At 32.6% G+C, this 26,437-nt stretch overlaps 1 protein-coding gene and 1 non-coding gene across 3 annotated transcripts in view; both read left to right on the forward strand.

Moving 5' to 3' along the window:
• Positions 1-26,437, forward strand: part of NKAIN2 (sodium/potassium transporting ATPase interacting 2) — a 1,155,126-nt gene that overhangs the window by 646,131 nt on the left and 482,558 nt on the right. The gene's annotated exons all lie outside the window — the stretch shown is intronic.
• On the forward strand, positions 13,774-13,937 carry LOC126007312 (U1 spliceosomal RNA). Its single transcript, XR_007494894.1, has one exon. It is a non-coding gene; the product is annotated as a U1 spliceosomal RNA (small nuclear RNA).

Here is a 26,437-nt window from a genome sequence, read left to right on the forward strand (position 1 = left end):
ATAAAATTTTAGTAAATTAAACTTTAAAAAATAGTATAATTTATATTCAGGAATATAATTTAAGTATTTGGATCTTATCCTGCAATCCCTAAAATTGCATAATTTCCTGAGCACCAACAAATATAGCCCTGCAAAAATAAAAATGAAGAAAATTACAACACTTACATAAAATATTTATTTGTGCATGAAGCTATATGTGTTTTAATCTGATCCCATTGTTGACCCCATGCACCCATCTTCCTGAGCAGGGACCCCTAACATTCCCTTAGTATCTGGACCAAAGATAGCCATGACACATCTAACAGTGAATTTGTTAAGAAGATGTGAGTAGTGTCTTACACTTAGCTGATCAATCACCAGCATTCTATTTGGTGTTTCAGCCAGCCAAAGTGAACCCTGAGGTTGGAGTCAGAAGAAAGGCCTGAGTATGGCTAAGTGTGACCCCAAAACAAATGAGTAAAAACAAATAAATAAATTAGTAAACATTTTAAAATGTGTGGGTATATAGAAGTTATTCAATTCAGAAAATAATGTGAAATTGTACCATTTGACATGATTATGAACTTTCCTGTTCCATTGTATTAAAGTTTAAAATTTATGACTTTCTGGCCAAATTTAGCTGGCATTTGTTCTTGAAACATAGTTCTTTTTGGACAATATATATTCATTTATTCATTCATTTACCAATTTATTTACCCATTGTCTATGATATTTTTGTGGTACAGTAATAAAGGTTAGTACTGTGACAGATTTCACAAAACTGAGAAAAATTTTAACCATTTCCTTACAATTAAAGTTCTTCAATCATTTTCTAATCTTAAGCCATTTATTGTATTTTTAGCTTTTTATATTTAACCATTTCCTTAATGATGATGTAATATTTCTTTTTGATCCTGAATATTTTGCAATATTCTTCTTGTTCACTTAAGATAACTTAGTTTTGTGAAGTATTTTCTTCCCTATTCTATAAATTTTATCTCATTTTCTTATAACATTTTCATATAAAATTATGATTACGAGGCCATTGTTTCCACAGGACACCATATGTTTTACTCATGGGACTTCATTTACTATACATCTAGATAAGTACATATGCATGTATCCATAATTAGGACATCATAGCTTTTTGTTACTTACCAGATACTGTGTTAAGGAATATTTGTAGAGATGTTTGGGTATACGATAAGTTGATCATTTCATACTTTATGGAAGATTAATATGTATATTATTCATGAAGGCAGTTGTAATCCTGGATTATCCCTTATTCATTTTCTGTGTTAAAAATGAATCAAGGTAAATTGCTGCAACTGAAAGAGTTCTCTACTTCTAATTAGCTTTTATCCATAGAAAGGAAATCTTTGAGGTCTTAATCCAAAAAAAATAGGAATTACCAGAGAATGCATTTTATAGACTCCAGACCATAAATTACTGTGCTCTGGCCAAAATTTCCATCGATCATCTCTTTAGGAAATAGAAACTACCTTCAATAAGTTAGTGTCATCACTTTCCTGTGTAGATTTTTATTCTCCAGATCTTGAACTAGTAGATTTTGTTTTTATATATTTCTATTTTCTGTTTATTTTCTAGAATTATCTGTCTACTTATTAAGAGAATTAATAAGAATTACCTACTACATTACTATTGTAACATACATATTAAAAGGTTTGTTTAGGTATAAATTAAGTAATTATAGAAAAAATCAATACAATTAATTTAAATAATTTTCATACCTTCAAAAAGATATAAATTAACTATGTATATATAGAATATTGTCTTGTTGAACTAACATTTTTTCAATCAAAACTTAAGATATGTAAACATTTTTAATATTCAATTATATATAAGTTCCATATCTTCAATTTTCATATTCTTTCATTCCCAGTTGAATATAATTAGTAAGTCAAAAATCATTTAGTCAATGTTCTCCCATTGTAGAACGAATAGCATGAATTCAGGATCATTTCTTTCTAATTGATAATTATATCCTAATATCTAAGAAATTAGTCTTACTGGAAACAAATGAATATTAATAATCAATTATCCCTTCATAGGATGATTTCTTTCTATTATCATGGCCCCTAAAATATTTATGATAGATTGAAAAGCTTCTTAAAAATAGTTGATAATTTTGCTGAAATTTTTGTTCTAGTAAAAATTATAAGAATTTTTGAGTGGAAGGCATTGTTCATGATTAAGTTGGTTACTGTTTTAGGCAAATGTTTCTTTTTATTAATCTAGACTTTTACACAGTATTGTAAAACCAAGCACAGTGATAGGGTGTTTGCCCTGCACGCAGCCGACCAGGACAGATGTGGTTCGATCCCAGCATCCCATATGGTCCCCGAAACCTGCCAGGAGAGATTTCTGAGCACAGAGCCAGGAGTAACCCAAACGCTGCTGTGTGACCACCCTCCCAAAAAAGAAAATAACAGATAATTTCAATGATACTCTGATTCTTAATAGAAAATAATAAAAGTGTTTCAGGAAATTTATGAATGCTTACCATGAAACTCAACACAGGGAAATTGTACTTTGTTTTATGAGTAATTTGCATGCCTTTCTGATACAAATATGTAGAAAGAAATAATTGTTTAAAATTTCAATTTAGAAGTTTATGCTGGTTACATTTTAAAAGCTTATGAATTTATCCAACCAAGACACTTTTTATTTTATTTTTTTAACTCACTATGAGTTACAAAGGTATTTGTAATTTTGTTGCAGGTTTACAATAATCCAATGTCTACATCTTCACTATTGTCCATGTTCCTACACCAATGTCCAAGTTTCCCTCTTGTCCCTTCCCTCCAACATGTCTCTATGGCAAACACTTGATCTTTTATTTTCCCTTCTCTTTAGACTTTGTGGTTTATAAAACTGTTGCTGACAGGGAACCAGGCATATTATTTTACCTCCTTTAAACAAACGCCCCGTGTCTTTTTGCAGACCAACCACTGTCCCTCACCACTGATTGTTCCTTTCCTTGAATTACTCCTCCATACATCCCCCATAGCCTGTAGCAAGCTTCCTATTAAAGACCTAGAAATTTTCTTATCCTACCAAATTAGAAAATCTAAATTAACTACCCCACTAGAAAAATAGTAAGTACTATCTCCCAAAACATTATATTAATTCTAAACCTGGTTTTAACCAAATAATTAGTGTTTATATTTTATAGTGCCAACGCTTCAATTTATAAGAGTAAGTAAAACAAATAAACAAATGAAATATTGCATTATTAAAATTTTGAAGTAAGGGGCCAGAGTGATGGTGCAGTGGTAGGGTATTTGCCTACCACATGGCTGACCCAATATAGACCATGGTTCGATCCTTGGCATCCAATATGATCCCCTGAGACAGAGCGATTTCTAAGCACATAGCTAGGAGTAACTCCTGAGCATCACAGGGTATGGCCCCAAAACCAAAAATAAAATAAAATTTTGAAATAAGATACCTAAGTTAATATTAATGTTGAAGTTTTTAGCCCCATAATTGGATAACTGAATGCATTACAATACCCTTATTTCATTCATTTATTTTATTTCATTCATTTAGTAATGCCATGAAGTGTGTATGTGTATAATTTTTCAAAATGAAGGTTTTATTTAATCTTGAGGAGTCTCATATGCATTATTGTCATATTGAAAGTGTAAAATTGAATACATTTTGTACATTCCTTTGGAATCCTTTATTATTCAGCTTTTAAAGAAAAATCTGTAATCTTTTACTTTCATTATAAAATAGTTCATATTTCCATAATATTATATAAATTAAATAAAAAGATATATCCTGCTACTTTCATTCAGCATACATAATATGAATACATTTTAGGGGCAGGAGTGAAAGGAATGTGGGAGAACATTTGCCTTGCATTCAGCCAACTTGGGTTTAATATTCAGCAACCTATATTGTTCCCTGAGCACTACCAGGAGTGATATCCAAGTGCAGAGCAAAGCAAAAGCCCTACACACTGCCAGATGTGGCTGAAAACAAAACAAAAAGATTTATTTTGAAGTTTACATCAATAGTTATTTCTATTTTTATGTCTGCTGTGATTAATACTATAGTATGATTATATGCCACATATATCTAATTATACAATGATCCACTTATTTATAGATGCCAATTTGTGTAGTTTCTATGCTGAAAGATTATATCCATACAAAGACTTGAATACAAAATCCTAAACATATATGCAATTATGTCTGTAGTAATATATGCTTTAATTTCTTCTGGTTTAATTTTTAAGAATATAGTCACAGGATTATATTGCTTTTATGTTTAACACAAATTGTCCGAAGTTTTAAAAAATAGAAAATTTTACATTCTCACAGACATGTCTAAGAAAATTTGTTCTTTTCATCCATAACAACAGTTGTTATGGTTGATCTTTTACATTTTAGTCCTTCTAATAATCATTCTCCAGCTGAGACTGGGTGAGCTGGAAATCTGTCTTTTCACTTTGTGAATGGTTGGGGTGGAGAGAATGTTCCAGTTTTAAGGAGTCAAGAAATGAGGGTAAAAAGGGTTCAATAAAGAGAAATAAAAGATCAGGGTAGAGAGAGTGAAGGGATAGAAAATTATTTTGAGTGGTGAAAGGGAAAGGATCATATATAACAGGAGTTGTATATACATAACATAATACATCTATTAAACAGACATGGAGGTGGCAAATACATATACTCACACACACACATGTAGACAGACACTGAGAATCGATGCATAGGTTGCTGTTGAAAAGCTGACCCAAGTAGAATGAGGTCAGTCTGCTCAAAAAAATATAAAGTCAGATGTAAAGGTTTTTCATATTCTAGGCAATCATCATTGGTGAGGGTAAACTTGATTGAAGAACGGCTTAGATTTTATTAGATTGGGTTAGATTGTGCATAGAAGGCATCCTTAAAACCAATTATAATTTTCAAGTCTAGAATACTGTGATAAGGTAATTTGCACTGTAAGAGGGGTCTGTTCCGTGAAGTATAATCTAGTGAGTCTTGCATATCCATGTTCTTTTCCTGAAAGCAAAATGGCAAATTTCCATAAATTGAAAAAATTTTAATAACATGCTCAATGAGTGAGCACTGTAGCAGGAGTCTATGACATGCAGTTGCATATCCATTGTTATCTGTGGACATAAACATTAGCTCACATTAGCAGGCATAATTAACTGGAAGATGAATAGATTAGAATTTTTGTCAAAACATTATATTAATGAGCACTATTTTTGAGTCCAGTATAATATATCACTGCTATGTGAAACTAGGGCGAACAACTAATATCTCAAATGCCACTGTGGACAAAATGATCAAGGAGTTATTATAGATATATTAAAATTAAAACACTAAGATTACTTATAGTGAGCATTGTAGTGGGAGTCATTGTCTTCCAAATACATTATGTAATTATGCATTAGTACTAATTATGTACTATTAGTATTAATTATGCATTAGTACATTATTATATACATCTATAAAGAGCAATTGACTGGACACCTGCTCAATCTCAACAGCTGTATCTGTTGATGAAGTTCTCTTTGAATTATAGGAGAGAATAATAGCTTTTGTGTTTCTCCTCTTCCACTCGTTTCTTTCACTTCTCCTAGCTGTACATTGGAGCTAATGATGCTCAAGACAACAATCACTTAGACCATTGTTTTTCTTCTTGCAGTTATTCTAAATACCACATATAAACAATATAATTCTGTATGTATCCTTTTTTCTGGCTTACTTAATTTAACACAATATCTTCTAGTTTAATCATATTGCAAATTGCATGATTTCATGCATCATTCCTTACAGCTATTTCATTGTATATATGTATAACATCTTCATGATCCATTCATCTGTTGTACATCTAAGTTGATTCCAAGTCTTAGCTATTGTACAGAGTTCTGCAATGAATAGTGTTGTGCATACATTCTTTTGGATGAATGTACTAAGAATAGATACCCAAAAGAGGGATTAATGAGTCATATGGAAGCATAATTTTGAGTTTAGTGAGAACCATCCAACTGTTTTCCCAGAGGAGTGGAATCAGGCAGCATTACCATCAGCAATGGAGAATTACTTTCTCACTACATACCCACCAACATAGATTGTTCCCAGTATTTTTGATAATTTCAAAATTTTTAAAATTTTGGTCATTCATATACTTTTATTGCGGTTTATATAATGGTGTTTATTTTCATGCTTGGTAATATGCAAATTTACTACCTGCAGGCCTCAGGCACCTCTACTCTCATAGAATAACCAAGATCCTCCATTGTTACTCTTCTCTAGTTTATCTTCCATCTTCTTGTCCCCTAGTCCATTTAATAACTAGACTACTAATTTAAAGACTAGGATGCAATAGAAATATACATCCTCTGATACATTGACCTATGGGGTCAAGACACTTGCCAGGCACTCCTATTTGGTATGTACACATCTTCCCTGACAAAGTACCTAAAATCATGTCTAACCATTAGCCAGGAGTGTTCCCTGAGATCAGCTGGGTATGGCTCTATAAGAACCCCAAAATAAAAGCAATTAAAAAAAAAACAGTAATGTCCCAGAATTTTAATTATTTTAATTTGTTTGGGTGAGATCATCTGATTAATGTCACTTAATATGACTCCTATAGGTCCTACAATTACAAAATGGAAAATTTAGTATTTTTTCATAGTTAAATATATTCTATTGTGTACTTATGCCACATTTTTTTTTTTTTGGTTTTTGGGTCACATCTGGTGGTGCTCAGGGGTTACTCCTGGCTGTCTGCTCAGAAATAGCTCCTGGCAGGCATGGGGGACCATATGGGATACGGGGATTCGAACCAACCACCTTTGGTCCTGGATTGGCTGCTTGCAAGGCAAACGCCGCTGTGCTATCTCTCCAGGCCCTATGCCACATTTTTATACACTCATCTGTCATTTTACACTTGAGATGTTTTCACAACTTTATTATAAATAAATGATGCTGTGATAAACATAGGAATGCATATTTATTTCACATTACTTCTTTTCAGAAGGACCACATCTGGATATGACTAGGTTTTATTTCTTGCTCTGAACCTAAAAATAATTCCTGGTGGGCTCGGTTGAATATATATCCTGTTGGGGATCAAACCTTGGTCAATTGTATCTAGTTGTGCCCTATACTCTACTATTACTCTGCTATGCATTAATATCTGTATGTTTTGGGGGAAATATGTTCAGGACTCAGATGTTCAACTTTTAGTTACATTATAGCAGCTTAAGATTCTTATATGTATGATTAGGTATATTTTAATTTAAATTAAAATAATTTAATTTTAATATAAGTGAAATTTTGTGTGGTCTTTTAAACTATTTTACTATAGAAACTGTAAAATGATAACTCTATTATTTCTCAAATTGATTATCTATGGGTCTTTATTACTCATTAATAATCAGTAGATATTTGATGAAACAATCTTATTAAAGAACCAGCTTTTTATTTCATTAAATTTTCATGTTTATTTTTCCCATTTATATATTATTTATTTTCAATATAATCTTTATTTATATTCTCTGGTTTCATTGAGTTTAATTTTCTTTTTTAAAATATATTTTCTAGGAGCCAGAGTAATATCACAGTGGTAAAGTGTGTGCCTTGCATGCGGATGGTTCAATTCCATAACATCCCCCAAAGTAGTAGCTATTTCTGAGCACAGAGCCAGGAGTAACCCCTGAGTGCCACTGGGAGGATCAAGAAAACACAACTGCGGGGCTGGAGCGGTGGTGCAAGCAGCAGGGTGTCTGCCTTGCACGCACTAACCTAGGATGCATCACAGTTTGATTCCCCTGGAGTATGATCAACCAACCAGGAGTGATTTCTGAGTGCATATCCCGGAGTAACCACTGACGGTCACTGGGTGTAGACTACCCGGTGTGCCCTGCCCCCCCCAAACCAAATAAATAGGTAGATAAATAGATAAATAAATATAGTTTCTAATAGCAGAAATGAGAATTCTATCCTGTCTTCCAAGAATTCTTGACATAATTATAGCTTTTGCTGAGGTTCCATATACCTTGAAGCTTGTTAATCTTCCAGTCCATTTGCTTATGACATACATTCAGAATGGTAGACTAGATAATTTACTCTAGACCTCTGACTAAAGTCAGTGAACACTCTGGATATAACATAGATAGGTAGACAATAATTTTAAAATGTAAGAGTAGGAGGCAAGCTTAAATCCTATATTTGATGGCCAGAATGAAAATGAGTGTTCTTGGTTTCTTTTTAGCTTCATCATCCCAAAACTGGTATGCTTTGTAATGCTATCTATAGATCATTTAAAGCACATGCATATTTTCAACCAAAGTGTGTATTTTTGATGAAATTTTTCAGTTCAGTAGTACCCACTAGAATATTGTCCAAGTAGGTTCGAAAAGTGTAATAGCTTTACCATTACTCAGCGAAGAAGAGGCATCTACTTCCATTGCATATCATGTGAGAGCAGTAATGATGTATCCCATATTCCCTATCAAAATAACGTGGTTTCAGTAGAGGTATATTACAAATCCTAAACTTTATGGAAAAATTGTAATTCAACTCTTACCTTAAGTAATAAAATGTGGTCAAGCTTCACCCAATGCAGTAATGTCAGAGAAAATCTGCTGAAATGTAAGATTAATAATATCCAGTATGTTACAACTTATTACCATAGAGTACAGGTTTCAATAAAAAATCCTTGTGACAGTAAGAATAAGATATATATCAAACTGAATGGGGGAAAAATAAGCGAATATCAACAAGAAATTGACACAGGTGTTAGAATTCCCTCATAGGCATGCTAAAGCAACCATTATAAGATATTTCAACAAGCATCTATGAACACACAGGAAACAATGAAAAACAAGAAAGTTCAGAAAGATAAAGAAGACAAGGTGAAGACTACATGAATATTTTTAGACCTAAAAACATATATTTAAAAACTTCATAGTGAGCCTAAAATCAGAATAAGAAAATCATGCAGATGAATTAGTAAACGTTAACAAGCAAACCGATAGAGTTTCTATATGAGCAAGTGAAAGAATTGACTGTAACTCAGATTTTTAAAAATTGCATAGTTTGGGCCGGGCGGTGGCGCTAAAGGTAAGATGCCTGCCTTGCCTGCGCTAACCTTGGACGGACCGCGGTTCGATCCCCCGGTGTCCCATATGGTCCCCCAAGCCAGGAGCAACTTCTGAGCACATAGCCAGGAGTAACCCCTGAGCGTTACCGGGTGTGGCCCCCCCCCCAAAAAAATTGCATAGTTTGCTGTTTTTTCAAATTTTCTTTTCTACATTTTTCTTTTTACTTTTGGTTGAGGTGTAGGTTTGGGGACCTTACCATGCAGTTTTGTGGGCTGCTCTGGATCTATTCTCCTATGTCACTCCTGTTGCTCAGGGAAACATGTTTGCAAGGGATTTAATAGAGATTGACTAAATACCAGGAAAGCACTTTAATCCATATGATATTTTCCAGATATCTGTATTTCTCTCATTATTTCCCTTCTGTTTCTGTATTTCTCTCATTATTTTTTTTTTTTTTGTGTGTTTCTGCTTTTTGAGCCACATCTAGTGATTCTCAAGTGTTGCTTTTGGTTCTGCACTCAGGAGTCACTCCTCCCAGTGCTCTAGGATGCTGGTTATAAAATCCAGGTCAACTGTATGCAACACAAGCTTCTTAACCACTCTACTAATTTCTCGGTGCCCAGTTTATTTATTTTTTAACATTAAAACATTTTCCTTTTGTTTTACATGTTATAGCATTTTCTTCTTAAAACATTTTATCTCTAAAAATCATATGATGAAGATTTTGTCACTGTGAAAAAGTCTGTGTAGATAATCAAAGACTTCTACTTTATATTTTATGGATATCAACTTGCATTTTTTGGTATGTGCACACCGGACTATGTTCAGGGCTTACTCTTGGTTCTGCATTTAGGTATAACACTTGGAAGTACTCATTGAACCATGCCAGAGATTGAACCTGAGCCATCAATATGCCATGCAAATATCCTACCAACCATACTATCTTTCTAGCTTCTCAAATTAAGTGGACCTCCTATTTGATACTTGAAATTTATCAGTGTGGAAAATGCTAGCTCTTCTAACATAGACTTCTTGGGTACTGGGCTCTGAGATAAAGGTTTCAGAGCTTCTTTTACATCAATTTTATCCCTGCTCTAAAACATGGTTAGCTGAAAGGTAGCAGAGAATTAAAAGGTACTCAGAAGGATTCCATCCAAACTTTCTTAATGTCAGTTGATTTTGAGCAAATAATAAAGTAAAATTAATTAATTTGATTGAAAGTCAGATTGATAGAATATAAAGCTTTTTATTTCCATTTCTGAGTTGTGTGGCATTAAAGATTCACAATCATTTGCTTATGAACGCAGACCTTCTCTCTCTGTTTATATATACTTATATATTTGCTATATATTATATAAAAATTTAGCAAACTGAGCAACATAACAATGTTTTAAAGTATTAAAATCTCTAGTCTCTATGAAAGAAGCAAATATAAAACAAAACTGTATTAAATATTGAGAAAGACTTGAAGCAAATATAAAATGGAAAACTAATGAATGTTGAGTAAGACTTGTAACAAAACCAGAATGAAACCATGTCAAAACAAAAATATCTAATACTAGTTACCTATTTACCCTCTCTAACACTTATAATATTTTATTATAAAGAAATAAAACAGCATTCCTAGACTACTTTTATAAATCAATGCATGGTAATATATTATCTAGATGTATAATAGAGCACTATGTTAAAGTAATTTTAGATGAGAAAGATAGCAATATTATACAGTTAACTTGGGCATATAATATTACAAATGATTATTATTATTGTTCATTCTGTTTTAATATTAAATTGTGTTAACTTAGAAACTTACGATACTTCTAATCAGTTATAAACCTTACCAGATTTCTAATCACTTGTCAAAAATAACAAGTACCTACTGATCATTGATGTGCCCTAAGTGTTCTTCTCTCATTGCATCCTCAACTGGAATGATAGATTTTTAGATTTGATTCTTTTTCCTTTTGCTCAAACTTTTCACATGTGAAAGAAACATTTACATTCTACAGTTTACTCTAAATGATTTCTGAGAGAACTTTTTATCTTTCAAAGCAAAAATCAGTCTCTAATTTTTGTCATAACAAAGAATAATTATCCCTGAAATGAATTTTCTACTTGTCTATTTTTCCTGGTGATAAGCCTTTATTCACTCTACCCATTTCACTGTTTCAGACAAATTGGCACAAAATCCAATTCACCTCCTTTAAAAGTAGTTGTGTCTCATAAAGGAATACATCCAATACCCACCTGTTCTTCTCTCTCAGATTTTCTTTGCAGATATACTTGATTCTTTTACTATCTCTGAATTTTCTAGTCTTCTATGCTCTATTTATTTGTAAAAGCTCCTGTATTAATTTGTTAAAGCTACCTTTTTTTCCAAACACTGCTATTAAATCATCATTCTTAAATTATAGTGAGAACCCATTAAAGTTTTTATATCATAATGTAAGATAGTGTTGAAAGGCAATTCAAGTGCATATAAATTAAAATTATGAAAGACAGATTAATGGAAGACTGGGTACCCAATTTTTATTAATATTTATATGCATGAATTTCAAAAAATAAGTAAAACTCAAAGAAATGATTAAACTCAAAATATACATATATGTATGGATATAAATATTTATATTAAAGTGAGACTTCAAAAAATTATGAATTGTTAATAAGTGAATAAAAAGTATGAGTAAACTCAAGATAAAAACTAGTGACTTTTCCTTATGCAAAGTCATATTGGTATTGAATTTTATGATAGCCTCTCCTAGAATAGGTAGGGAGCTTTCATCAAATGGAAAATATATATACTCCTTAGTCAAATAAACAGAGAACAGATAACTGTGCATCTTTTGATTTTTTTCAGTTGTTTTCAGATCAAAATAATCCTTATGACAAAATGGCATATTTGGAAGGTAACATATTCTGAGCCTCATTAGTTATGACAAGTTAATTTATATTCTAGTATGAATTGAAATCCAATAGCTAAATAATTCTACTCATAGCTGTTGTCATGCAGCAAGCACTTTGGTATTTTAATTCAAATACACTGAACTTTGCCTGAGAGTGAGGGATATGAACTTCCCAATTTCATTCCAGAAAAAATACACATACAGTTTTTCTAAGGAGAGTCTACCTAAATATTTTCATAATTAGATTTATTTATTATAGATTAATTTATTATTACTCTGAAAACAAGTTCATAATTCTAAAACAACCATTGAGAGTAGTAGAACACAAATAATTTTTCATTACAAATTGTAAGGGGTGCTTCTTCTTTGTTCATTCATGAATTAATTTTACAGCCAGTGATGCTTTAATTTTTCTGTTGCACAAGTTCTTTTTTAAATTCCCTTACATTACCAGTCATGCATGCATAAAAATGACCTTAACGTTTGTCTCAATGTATTATGAGTCTGAAGTACTGTTAATTGCCTATAAAGGTTTTGTATTTTATTTGATTTTGGATGAATTCCACCCAGACAATGCACATGGGCCTGGAGACCACTTCAGTGAACGTATATCTAATTTGTAAGTCAGTGTTCAGTTCCAAAAGTACTGCAAACCTTCATGCCTTTAGTCAAGTTGACTCCGAGATATTTGAGTTAGTGTGGCACTAATGTGAATGGGATTGTTTTCTTAATGTCCATTTCTTCCAAGAAGGACTTATACAAAGAAAACTATAAAACACTGCTTCAAGAAATAAGAGAGGACACTAGGAAATGGAAACACATAATCTGCTCTTGGATTGGCAGGATTAACATAATTAAAATGGCAATACTCCCCAAAGCATTATACAGATTTAATGTGATTCCTCTAAAGATACCCATGACATTCTTCAAAGAAGTGGATCAAACACTTGTGAAATTCATATGGAACAATAAACACCCTAGAATAGCTAAAGCATTCCTTGGGAAAAGAAATTCGGTAGGCATTACTTTCCCCAACTTTAAACTGTATTACAAAGTAATAGTTCTCAAATCATAATGGTATTGGAATAAAGACAGGCCCTCAGATCAGTGGAATAGGCTTAAATACTCAGAGAATGTTCCCCAGACATACAATCACCTAATTTTTGATAAAGGAGCAAGAAATCCTAAATGGAGCAAGGAAAGCCTCTTCAAAGGGTGGTGTTGGCACAACTGGTTAGACACTGGCAAAAAAAGCAAATTCAGACCCCCAGCTAACAGCATTTACGAAGGTAAAATACAAATGGATTAAAGACCTTGATATCAGACCTGAAACCATAAGGTATATAGAACAACATGTAGGTAAAACACTCCATGACATTGAGGCTAAAGGCATCTTTAAGGAGGAAACAACACTCTCCAAACAAGTGGAAGCAGAGATAAACATATTAATAAATATATTAATATTTATTAATATATTAATCAATATTATTAATAATATCAATAATATTAATATAATATAATAATATATAATAATATAATATAATGATATAATAATAAATATTAATATTAATATTAATAAATATATTAAGCTGATAAGCTTTTGCACCTGAAAGGAAATCGTGTCCAGAATACAAGAGCCACACATTGAGTGGGAAAAACTATTCACCCAATACCTATCAGATAAGGGGCTAATATCCAAAATATACAAGGTACTGACAGAACTTTACAAGAAAAAATCTAATCCCATCAAAAAATGGGGAGAAGAAATGAATAGACACTTTCATAAAGAAGAAATAAATACTTACCTGGCAGGGGAGATACCATGATCACGAAGGTGGTTTTCCCAGGGCGAGGCTCACCCATTGCATTCCGGGTGTGCCGACCCCTGCAATTTCCCCAAATGTGGGAAACTCGACTGCATAGTTTGTGGTAGTGAGGGACTGAGTTCACGCTCTCCCCTGAAGAAAAAAAAAGAAGAAATACAAATGACCAAAAGGCACATAAAAAATGCTCCACATCACTAATCAGCAGGGAGATGCAAATCAGGCCAACTATGAGGTACCATCTCATGCCACAGAGATTGGCATACATCACAAAGAATGAGAACAAGCAGTGCTGGCGAGGATGTGGAGAGAAAGGAACTCTAATTCATTGCTGCCAAGAATGCTCTCCAGTCCAACCTATATGGGAAGCAATATGTAGATTCCTCCAAAACCTGGAAATTGAGCTCCCATATGATCCTACTCTACCACTTCTAGGGATATACCCTAGGAACACAAAAATACGATACAAAATCCCTTCCTCATATCTATATTCATTGCAGCGCATTTACAATAGCCAGACTCTGGAAACAACGAAGATGCCCTTTAACAGACGAATGGCTAAAGAAACTGTGGTACATATACACAATGGAATATTATGCAGCCATCATAGGAGAGATGAAGTCATGACATTTTCCTATACATATATGTACATGGAATCTATTATGCTGAGTGAAAAAAGTCAAAGGGAGAGAAATACACACAGAATAGTCTCACTCATCTATGGGTTTTAAGAAAAATAAAAGACATTTTCCCAATAATCCTCTGAGATAAAGAGAGGAGGGCTGGAAGGTCCAGATCATGACATGAAGCTCACCACAAAGAGTGGTGAGTTCTGTTAGAGAAATAACTACACTGAGAACTATCATAATAATGTGAATGAATAAGGGAATTAGAAAGCCTGTCTAGCGTACAGGTGGGGGTGGGGTGGGGAGGAGGGAGATTTAGGACATTGGAGGTGGGAATGTTGCACCAGTGAAGGGGAGTGTTCTTTAAATGACTGAAACTGAACTATAATCATATTTATAATCAAGGTGTATAGATAAAGATGTTAATATATAAAAAAATACTGCAAACCACTATAATACACACAGCAGTGCTGGATGCTAAGGATCAAATTAGGTGCCTAATACATGACAGATATAAATTGCAACCTTTGACTTAGTTCTTTAGCCAATGGATGTTTTATTTTGAGTGAAATGTATTTCTTTAAGTTGTACTTATTCTTGAATATAATGCTTCTAATGAATCCTTAATATAAAGGGTAGTTTAACTGTAATACAAGATGCAGGCAACAGGTTCTTTTCTCAAGTAGTCAAAATGGAAAACAAGTAACCTATGATGTAATGGTCAAATTTAGAAAAGATTTTGTTTTAGGAAAGAGAACTAAGAGAAAATAAGGCAAGGTATTTTTTAGATTATGTTACTCCTCTCCTGAAGAATTCCAGAGTACTAAAAAAAAATATTTTTCATGCCTTTGTAATGAAGAATATGTAGGTGTGTTTATATACATGTGCACTTTGTCTTTTTAACAAAGAATAAGTATATGCATATATGTAGAATTATCTCCTTATTTAGTTTAAAAGATATGAGGTGTTTAAACAGTAGTGAGAATATTTAAATTACTATTTTCTGTTATTCACTCATATAGATTATTCTGATATCCAAGTTATCGGGCAGAAAATCAGTCATCATGTTTATAGGCATCAATGAGACCACATTTTTAGGTCTTATATTTCTCTTGATCCTGTCTATCTCTTTTGTCCTTGTCACAACAGATGAACTATTAGAAAAAAACATTACTCTTAAATTGCCCAGGGTGAATTAAATATCATTGAATTTTGTAATATTTCACTACTTTTTAATAAAAAAATACATCAAACAACAACTTTGTAAATATAATTATTTCAAGACAGGTCTTTGATGACAGTTTCTAAAACAATCAACATATATATGTATATATGTATATATGTATATATGTATATATATATATATATATATATATATATATATATATATATATATACAAGTTCTCTGGTCATTATAAAAGATTTCTTTTTGTTCTGACACTTAAAGTAGGGAGCCATTTCCTTTGTCTTGGGCTTAGTCTCTCTCTACTTTGTTGCTTAGAAACCCAGTCTCCTAAAAGCATTTGCCCATCAAAGTGCAGTTAAAGTACCTATTTGAATTTTCAGAAGGACATAACTAGAAAAAGTGAAGCAAGCATAGTTTTAACAAATTATGTGGACTTTTGTTATGTGTAGGTAGAGTCCAAAATTAATTATCTGACTGAAAATACAGAATTAAGTAAAATTATATGGAAACTTAAAACTAACTATACTATTATTTATTTTTAAGAGAAACATACTGCTCAGTAGTAAAATTATTAAAAGAAACGTGTTGAAATCCATTAGCTATGTGCAATGCACCTTTTCTTTAAATGTTCTGATAGTGGTTCAGGTTGGACATATGTTCTTAATCTAATTGTTCTGCTGAGTCACAACAGACTCCCCGATTCAAAATAAATGATGAGTCTATATGTGTTATAATGTTTTTACTAAATACAGCTTCTGTATAGGTTTGTCTCTAAATAACATAAAAATAATAATATCAAGCTGTAAAAATAAACATATAACTACAATTTTTGTTAGCCAGGATTTCCAAATAGAAGAAAATAGATACAGCAAATATTTCTCCACAACACCAATATTATATTTAGTCCCTCTCTTTATTTCTTTTCAGAGTTTTAAGCAATAAATGACATTTTATTTTGAATTCAGAGAACCGAACTATGTTATCAAAACCTAAAAAGGCACACTCTTTAAATTTTTTCTATTATCTTGAAAAATAAACCTGCTATAGTTAATTGACCTTGACTTTTTCATCAGAGAAATAATGTCTCTTTAGCAATAAAGAATGCTTTATGTTACTATTTCATGCTTTGTTCTTGTTAGCTCTTGCTATGACTGATACCTCAATCCATAATAACAACAGAAATACTAAATATGGTTAAATATTAAATATTTAAATTTAAATGTTAAATTTAATATTAAATACTACACTTGACTGCCCTCAATTTTTTAAATAAAAGTTTGGTTTTATCTTCATTATACAATGTATATTAAGAATCAAGGCTCTGAGTCAGAGCTGTGGCACAAGCAGTAAGGTGTCTGCCTTGCCTGCACAACCCTAGGACGAACCACAGTTCTATCCCCCCAGGAGCATTTTCTGAGCGCATAGCCAGGAGTAACTCCTGAGTGTCAGCGAGTGTGGCAAAAAAAAAAAAAAAAAAAAAAAAAATCAAGGCTCTGCTAAAAAGTTAGTACTGGACTCTGTAGAATGGGACCCAGACCAATGTTTTAGTAGTAAACGGACATCCAAATAGCTTTTAAATTCCAAAAGTCTATTTATGTAAAAGTGCTTTTCTATATGGCCTTTCTTTGAATGCCACCTGTGTATAACAATCAATAATATGTAAACACATATAAATCTGTAGATATTTCCCTATTTATTTAAAGATGGTAAATAAAGTAAGAAATGTTTATAAAAGTTAAAGGGACATTCTTGCAATAATAAATTTCAGACACAAAAGAGAAAAGAGCTGGAAGTTCCAGCTCATCTCAGGAAGCTCACCACAAAGAGTGATGAGTTTAGTTTGAGAAATAACTACATTTTGAACTGTCCTAATATTGAGAATGTATGAGGGAAATGCAGAGCCTGTTTAGAGTACAGGCAGAGGTTGGGTGGGGAGGAGGGAGATTTGGGACATGGGTGATGGGAATGTTGCACTGGTGATGGGTGGTGTTCCTTTTATGACTGAAACCCAAACACAATCATGTATGTAATCAAGGTGTTTAAATAAAAAATAAATAAATAAATAAATAAAAAAGAAAGAAAGAAGTTAAAGGGAATTGTTTATTATATGATTGCACATTTGAACTATGATCAACCCATAGTTTGAAATGTAATATCAAATAATTTTAAATAAATGAATTGGAGAGAGGTGGCAAGAAGTAAATAAAAGAGCTTATACAATTATAGAACAAAGATTTGATTAGATGTGGTAGAATTAATAGTTTATGTTAAAGATATATATATAAATACTATTAGTTTGATTTGCATTATATCCATTATTTGGCCCAACAATTAACATTTAAAATTTTCTATAATATGGCCAGAGAGATAGCACAACGGTAGGGTTTTTGCCTTGCATTCAGCTGACCCAGGAGGGACCAGGTTTGATTCCTGCTATCTCATATGGTCCCCTAACTTGCCAGGGTGATAATTGAGTGCAGAGCTAGGAATAAACCCAGAGCGCTGCTGGGTGTGTACCAAAAACCAATCAATCAACCAATAAATTTTTAAAAAAATAAAATAAATTTTTTTATAATACAAAGTGAAGCTGCGCAGAGAGGTAAAAAATAAAAAAGAAACTGAATAAACATACCACTTATTCCTTTTTTGTACATTTTTCTTAAATATTTTGAAAAATAAACAAATATGGGGCCGGAGAGATAGCACAGTGGTAAGGCATTTGCCCTGCATGCAGCTGACCTGGGACAGACCCAGTTAGATTCCAGACATTTCCTAAAGTCCCCCTTTCTTGCCAGGAGCGATTTCTGAGCACAGAGCCAGGAATAAGCCCTGAGCATCGCTGGGTGTGGCCAAAAACCAATGAATCAAACAATAAATAAATAAACTAAAAAATAAACAATCTGCATATTTGGAAGAGCAAAATATAAGGAATATAAAATCTCAGATTAAATCCTAAAGATATAAAGTGTAAATAAATGTGTATATCATTGTCCAAAATCTATGTATAAAATTTTTCTTAGCATAAAGGATCAGTCTGACAGCTCTGTTTCATCAGAACTGCTACTCTTGGGGCTGGCAGGCTAATTTAGCAGGTAGCACATTTGCCTTGAATGCAATAAATCCAAATTCAATTTCAAGAATCCTATATGGTCCCCCAAATACTTCCTAGAGTGATCTCTGAGAGGAAAGCCAAGAGTAAATCTTGAGAACAGCAAAGAAAGAAAAAAAATCTTCAACCATCCTCTACCCCATCTGGCCCCTATTGCACACCCAAAATCAGAATATAGATTTTAAACCTTGCTACAGTAACATATTTTCTAGTGACTAAGTCATACCAATCATCCAATTGTTTCTACCAGTAACTTCTGGTTCTGTTTGTTTATACAGAATTTGATATTTCAATATCCTACAGCATCTTGACCTAAAGCTCGTCAGATGGGATTGGAGAAGTAGCTCAAAAGGTTAAGCACATGCCCTTGTCATGTAAGAGACACTGAGTTGGAGCTCTCATACTGTAAGATGCTGCTAGCCTCATCTGCTTAAGGCTTTAGTAGCCCACAATACCACACAATGATCTTGGTGAACTTCTAAACAGCTCTGCCCAAACAGCACTGAATTGACTTATACAGCTTGTGTGTATCTTCCAGAATGCTCTGTGATCCCTGTTGTTCCCACCATTCTAATAAAACAATAATGTTGATACTAAATATATGCATTGAAGGTTAACATATGGGGGGTGTTAAGCTTTGACATTCTAAGGAATGTTTTCTCGACATGTGAAAACTTTTTGCACTCACTATTCAGAGCTCTTGACTCTGGCTTTGAACATAAACAAAGGCTTCCCACAGGGGCTGCTTCTCAGAGCAGTGAGACCTATTTTAACTGCAAACTAATATTTGCCTGGTCTCTTTTATTGACCAGACCAAGAAAGGGGTCCTTATTTAACTGTGTGACTCTTTATTTCCTTATTCAACTTATTGTTCTACCCTCCTCAGAATTATTTTTGCTCTTATTTTGATGACATTATCAGAAATAAAATTTTAATTAGTAGAGTATTCAATTTAACTAATGAATAAACTAGACTATGTTTTCAGATTTTGCCTATAAAGAAAACCCCCATAATGAAATGACAACAAAAAATATCAAAGGTAAAGGCAACCCACATGCAACCTGAATCAAATATTGTCTTTATTTTACTATCCTCAGCAGGGTTGGAATTGCACTGGGCCAAAACATAGTGGTGGCATGTTAAAGTTATTTGTCTTTTAAGGTTCAATAAAAAACCTGTGAAGTTCTGACCTTTCCTAAAGATAGTTTGTGTTTGGTGCTGTCTTAGTATTTGCTCCTCTGGATCCTATTATACATGGTTGAATACATCACCAAGCCCTCCATTTAGTGGCATAGATAAGAAAATCATTTTCAAAGTAACAGAAATTTCCCAAGGTAAACATTATAAAAGATGGAAATGTTATTAAGTCAAGAAAAATAGTAGAATTTATATGTATAGATTTTGGTCATTTTAATTGTTTAAAATTTCTATTATACTGTTGTTCAGGTATAAATGTAACCCTGAGCTCTTTTCTGTGATCATCCTGATAATCAAGGAGTTCTAGAAATGATTTTTTTTTATTTATTGTAATGATTATGATGAAGAGTTTGGATAGACTGCTAATATGAATTTAAATTGAGTGTTAGCAAGAGAAAGACTGTCTCTAAGAACTGATCAAAATCAGCCAAACATAGTGAGAAAGGGAAAGGCCCTGAAGGAAAAATGATAGGACTGTAGGTCAAGAAATTATTGAAGTAATCATTAATATCAAATGTGTGAAGTTGACTTATAAATTTAACTCTTGTGAGACCCAGGCTCTGTGTCTATAAATATACAGAGTAACTCCATTTCTGATAAAAAAAAAATTTCAAAGGAGCACATATTTTTGTATTTGCACCAAGTTGTAGAATTTATTTTGTTCCTAGATAAATATAAAAAAATAAAATTATCTATGAATTATTCTGCTATACATCCTTTATTAGTAACTATTTTGCTTTCATTTTTGGTTTGTATGTAATTTATTCTTATTTAAATAATGTCTAAAGCTAACAAGAACAGAAATATTCAGACTATATATGTCAATGGTTACTTTATAGTCAAACAGAATTTTCTAGTTTCAATGCTCACCTAACTTAAACTTTCTAGAAATTAGTGCTGTAGTTCCCTTTTACTTCTTTTTTTTTGTTTGTTTCAGAAACTCATTTTATTTTTTAATATAAATCTTTATTTAAGCACCATGATTACTTCTTAAAGTTGTCTACTGCATTAGTCTATGTAGCAAAGTGCATTTTCCAAGATTTTTGCAACAAGAGCTGTATTCCATGTACCTTTATTATTCTGTAACATTGTATGTGTTCCATGGATAAGTGGTGTCTATGCTTCCAGCCTTGAAATTGTGAGAGTTGTTGTGATTATTTAAACATTAGAGAACAGCAAATATGCTATGCATTTGCTAAGGCTAGGTCATCATTGTCATAAAAGAAAATTCGTCATTCCTGGTTTTTTTTTTTCTCAGATAGAATGAGTAGTCAAAATAGCATTAGGCAAGCTCGCAAAGGAAAAATTAGTTTAATGATATATATGGAGTAAATTCTAATAAAAACTGATACAGACCTGGAATATTTATTATGTGTCCTAAGACCTGGGGCCTAAAGTAGAGAGAAGGGGATATTTTATGTGACAGGTACAGATTTACTTCATCTTTAAGGATAAAAATTGAGTTTTTGAGAAGACAGGGAAATGATCCAGGTGTTTATTTTCTGGCACCATAAGTCGTCCACAGCATAGCAAAGTATAGCCTTGAGGTCAACTAGCTTTATTCTACATGGCCCTGGAGGTACTTTAGCATCACTATACTGGCTCAGGAGGTATCCAGTGCTGCAGGACCAAATCCTCACCAATGTCTTATGTTTGATTGGCTTGAATTACTGGAACTGGCTCTATGACCCTATGAAAACTGCTATAGATCCCCTAACCTTTCCAAAAAATGAGTTTTTCACCTAGAGAGGTTCACAAGGAAACATATTCCTGAACATTTACACCTTCCCAGCTTATTTTACGTAATAACTGGGCATAGTGATTAGTTATTTGATTAGAAAGAGAAAAATTTTAAATAGGAATGAGTTGCTACCATAGTCCCTAGGGCATTTATGTCTCTATGTAAAATAGTAAGCATTCCTCTGTGTAGGAATGGATTCTCTTGAGAACCAGTAGATTCTGTTCCTTCTTTCTGCAAACTAAGATGAATCTCAAACTGATCATATCTGGCCATATTGAGCAGAGAGTATATGACTCATTTTATGAGACTTATCCACATCTCAAAAGATAATCTACCTCTCGTTTATGTCTTTTTGACTGCCATAAATTATCTTAAATTTATCTGCTAATGCTTTTTCTACGACTCACTCAAATCTGTCATTCTGCTCATAGCTTAAACTAACCCATATCCAAAAACCATGGAGAGAATCTGAGACTATACCAGAATCAGCTAATACCAAATACTTTAACTTCTATGTTTGTTAGTTCCAGTAGCTGTATGACTCCATCCTCATGAGAGATAGTGACCCAGAGACACACAACTCCCTTTCTGAAATCCTAAATCACCAGAGCTGAAAGAGATTATAAACTGATTTTGTTTCTTTAATGCACTCAAATTGGGGTAATTTGCCCCCCACCTCTACTCCGCCCCTAGGGTAATTTATTTTATGAAGAATTATGCAGATCAAAAGCAGACTGCTCTAAAAGCTCCAGGTCTTCCCAAGTCTCTAGCATTCTTTTCCAACATCACAAATTTCATTCCACCCTGTTTTCTTTAGTTGATGCCTTCATGCTTACATTCAGAGATACCACATTTTCTTCTAAGCATGCTCGTTTTTGCCATAATGACAAAAATCTCTTGAATTTTATTGACTAGCACACAAAAAGAAGATAAAAGTAAAAAGAATTGAATCAACCATGAGAGAGAGTTTACTGGCTGGTAAAAATGGAAGTCCACAGACACATGCAACTCAGTCAAATAAAATATAAAACAGAGATATTAAATAAAACCATGCCAGAGAATACAAAACAATAAAATTTGGTGAAATTAGCATTTAAATATTAGCTATGGACATAGGGAAAAATATACAGTGGAACAAACAAGCCTTACCTCTGTGCTATCTCTCTAACCCCAAAGTTAAGTCTTTTGTAGAAATTTACAAAGCATTTATTAAAAAACATTTTATACAAAAAAACATAAGTATAAAGTCTTCAGGTTGGATAAAGTGTATTCTCAGCATTCTGTTCTTAGAATCCTGAGTTTAGTAGAATTAGATTATTATTATAAACATCAGACAGGTATTCAGCAAACTGTCAGATATTTGCAATTTAAATAACACATTTCAGAAATAAATACAATAATTATAAAAGAATAATTGCTTTGCCACTGAGATTAGTGAAAAGGCACAGATATCTATCTGGTCCTGCCACATTTGATCAGTGTGGTATGAGAAGTTCTGAACAGTAAACTGAATATACTCAAAGAACTTAGAAGCATTTATAATGGTAACTTCATTAGACAAAATCAAGCCAAACTGGTGTATTCAGTTTGGAGATTAAAGATGTAAAACAATAATAATTGCATCTGTAAATATTAGTAGAAAAATGGTATTTACTAAAGGGTTTTAGTATTATTCATAATACATATACAAAAGCTATCTGTGTAATTAAATGTATTACATAAACTTTTGAAAGGCAACCAGGAAATGCAGAATGTAAGTTATTGATGAAAATCTAAAGTACAGAAATAAAAACACATACCAAGTATTTGTACACAGAAAAACTGTAGCAAAAATTAATTAAAATAGCATTATATATGGATATATATATCATATCTACAACTTAGGTTCATTATATTTATCAATATACAATATTTAAATAGAGATATAATGACAATATGTTTATTCTAACAAATGTATGTATAGATAAACATAGCACCTATAAAAATCACAGCAGTATTTATGTTTTATTTTCTTCATTATTTTGCGGAAGTGGGGGGTTATTCTGAACTGAGAAATCACTACAGTAGACTGCGGGTCCTTTAGGGATATTAGGAAGCGAATTCAGGTCAGCCAAGAGCAAAGCAAACACCCTAAATTTTGTATTATCTCTTGAGCCCCCTATAAAAACAGAAATTTTAAAATAATCTTTAAAAAAAGAAATTATAAACTTAAAAAATATATACATATGAAGATTCTGGGGAGATAGTGCAAAGGGCAGGGACCTATGACTTTTATTTTTTTTTTTTTTTTTTTTTTTTTTTTGGTTTTTGGGCCACACCCTGTGACGCTCAGGGGTTACTCCTGGCTATGCGCTCAGAAGTTGCTCCTGGCTTCTTGGGGGACCATATGGGACGCCGGGGGATCGAACCGCGGTCCGTGCGCAGGCAAGGCAGGCACCTTAGCTCCAGCGCCACCGCCCGGCCCCAAGGACCTATGACTTTTATTTGTGAGTGTTTATGCTTGATTTCCAACACCACAGTGACAGGCAGTGTATAGCTAAGAGTGACCCTTGAGTCTCGGAGTAACATTAGAGAAATTTAAAAAAATAATCAAATTACAATGTCTATAGAAATACAAAGACCTACTCAAGACATTTTTGAAAATAATGAAATTGGATAACTTGTACTAACACATTTTTGGTCTAGTAAGGCTGAAGTAATCAAGAAAAGTGTGGTAGTGACATCAGGATGGATAAAAATAAGATAATTTAGGAGCAAATTATTCTGAATTTAAAAAGTTACCAAATAGATCTCAGTTTGTATGTTTTTTTAAATATGTATATTAATTGCAATGAAGATATTGCCTGTCCAATAGAACATGAATAATTGATACTGTGTTCAAAGTGTGCTTTCAATCAATGCCTCATATATACAATAACTACCTCAAATTTATTCTGAGAACTAAGTATACAACCTAAACTATAAAATTACTATCTAGGATATATGGAATATAATTTGTGTAAGGTTAAATAGAAAAATTGCTTTTATTGAGAAAATAAATATGATCAACATACACTAAATTTGAAGAATATATGCTCATTATAATATTAAAACCTATGTTCTCAAACCTCTGAATGTCTAAAAGATAGCACAGTAATTAAGGCTATTGCCTTGCACAGGGAAGATCCTGATTATATGTTTTTCCACCCAAAGTTACTCAGAATTAAGCACATATCTTTTTGTAATCCATGTGCAATGCTGGGTGTGACCCCAAACTAATAGAGGAAAATTTTTTTCTCATAATGAAGAAATGAAATTTTAAATATTTTAATAAATAAAACTTCCATTTATAAATTGTGAGAAATATAGCAAAATTAAAAACTGAATTGTATTTAATGTTAAAGAACCCTCACAATTTAAAAAATAAAAGTAGAACATGGTCCAATATTTCAACATATTTCCAACCAAGGAAAGAAAAGTAATTAAATTTATCATGGAAAATTTTCAACACAATAAGATGCCAGTATACTTGGTCATAAGGAATATATATAAATATGACTACACCAATATTTAAAGAGATAGGGGAGAACTGGAACTTGTGGCAAGGCTGTAAAATGTTATAAGCATTTATATCTATAAATATATATGGAAGGATGTCAGTGTTACAGAGGACAGAAAGTAAACTTTTAGATATTATGGATAAAGTAATTATTTTATTATGCAGATTATTTCACATTTCCATAAATATGCCAAACTTATAACATTGTACACTTTTTATATGAGCTAACCCCCCTGGAATTATGATTTAAGATTAAAGCCAAGAGATTCTCTGAGAATAATATTCTGACATACAGCTAAATTACTCTGACTTTCTATCAATTTAATATCTATGCCCCTTTGTTTCCTTGATTATAAATTTGCATGATTATAGTGGCATATATGTAGCTTATTGCTGTCCTTTGTTTTCATTACATACATAGCAGCTCTTTAGGCAAACCGAACACCCTCTGACAGAAAAGTTCCACAATTTAATCTCATCAAACTGCTAAGCCACCTAATTTTTCCCAGATCTATAGGTCCACAGATGCCCAGGATTGTATCAACATCTCAAAATTTCATACTAGTGTAATCCCACTAGGTTCATACAAATTTTATGGAAAAGTTTTATAAAATACCACTAAGCTCAGGGAACATAAACAGTAACACAGAAGGCTCAACTAGCACCAACCACAACCCAGTAAACTTTAGATAATGAGTTCAGTAACACCATTGAGAATGATAACAACTATTACAAATTGACCCTAATTTATCTAATGTTAGATAATTCTTTTTGTCTTTTTGTGGTAACAATATGAATTGAACTTGTTTCTGCAAAAATCGATGGTGTGACACAGAACACTTCTTGAGGGAAGGTCAAATTGGTAGTAGGATTGGTGTTTGAATAGTTAATGCCTGAAAAAAAAACTGTTAGAATGACTTGGTAAATCACAGTGTAATAAGAATTTTTTAAGAAATTAAACAATAAATGAGCAAATATAAGTTTCAGTGAGTACCTAGGAAACAGTATGAGACAGTTACTATGTCTTATTATGTAAGATGATACAACAGATTTCTTCACTGGTTTTAAGAATCACATTTCCCTTGATATACACTCTTATTTTTCCTCTAAAATGTACACTTTTGTACACTTCTACTGGGGATAGGGTGCTCCAGAACAATTCAAGGAGGATCAAATTTGGGCTGACAATATTTATACCTATGGCTATATGCTTGTAATTTAGACATTCAAATAGTATCACG

The sequence above is a fragment of the Suncus etruscus genome, chromosome 4 (assembly GCF_024139225.1).
Source record: "Suncus etruscus isolate mSunEtr1 chromosome 4, mSunEtr1.pri.cur, whole genome shotgun sequence".
Taxonomy (NCBI): Eukaryota; Metazoa; Chordata; class Mammalia; order Eulipotyphla; family Soricidae; genus Suncus; species Suncus etruscus.